The following is a 1,053-nucleotide window of genomic DNA, read 5'->3' on the forward strand; positions in this document are numbered from 1 at the left end:
GGGGGGAAGAAGCATTTAAGAACTCGAGGAACGTTGTGTGCTCCATCTGTGCTGTGCTGCCCCCTGGCTGTCTTGTCCCTTCCTTGTGACCTTCTGTGAGGGAATGTCCAGTTATCTACAGATGGGCTTTCGGTCACCACTCCGACTCTCATCATTTGCATCGATATGTTTGTTTGTTTTGAGTTTTCTGATGCTCGATACCTTACCTAGTCGACACCTGGTGATCACACAGGCTGGTGTGCTTCTTCCATGTGGGCTAGCTTCAAGCCTTTAAGACTGCAGATGCTATCTCTTTGATAGCCGGGCACCATCAGCTTTCTTCACATTTGCTTATGTGTCTGCTTTTGTCTTCAGTGATCATGTCGGGAAGGTGAGCCAGAAGGGATTTTGTAGAATTGGTGTTGGCTCTTGACATGCTTGGTGCATATTTCTAGTGAAGCCATATGAATTGAGTTTTCTTCTCTTGTGGGGGAAGGGTTTTACAATTTTAAATGAATTTCTTGAGAGCGATGATGCTAGCTAGGGTGGAGTAGGCTCTGCCTCGTGACAGCCCCATGCAGAATCAAATGAAAGGCCGTCTGGCCCTACGCCATCCGCACGATCCATTGCTACGGGGTCCTGGTGATCCGTAGCATTTCCGTTGGCTGATCTTTGGAAGCTGATCTCCAGGTCTTCTTCCCCGTTAAGCTTGGTCTGGAAGCTCCATTCCGACCTATTCATCCACACACCCGCCCGTCTCCACCGACAGGTGGCCTGCGGCGCACAGGGCTGTGGCCACGTTCTGCTTCAATGCCAGTATAATTGCTCTGTGGTAGTTACATAATCTGTTGCCAGTCTGAAGGGATTACGAGTAAAGGGGTGGAGTCTGTCCTGTCAATCAGGTCACAGCCAATGAGGCCTCTGTGTGGGCGTGGCCTTCTCCTAAGGATCCTGGGAACTCTGGTTTTCCTCCTTGGGACTTGGCGACACTCTCTCCACTCACTCCCTGCGAGACATCCCTGTGGAGAAGACACATGGAGAGAGGCTGATGGAGCCAGACCCCTGGAGCTGGAG

This window comes from Echinops telfairi, unplaced genomic scaffold (genome assembly GCF_000313985.2).
Source record: "Echinops telfairi isolate 266 unplaced genomic scaffold, ASM31398v2 ScPeMD7_3;HRSCAF=10, whole genome shotgun sequence".
Classification (NCBI taxonomy): Eukaryota; Metazoa; Chordata; class Mammalia; order Afrosoricida; family Tenrecidae; genus Echinops; species Echinops telfairi.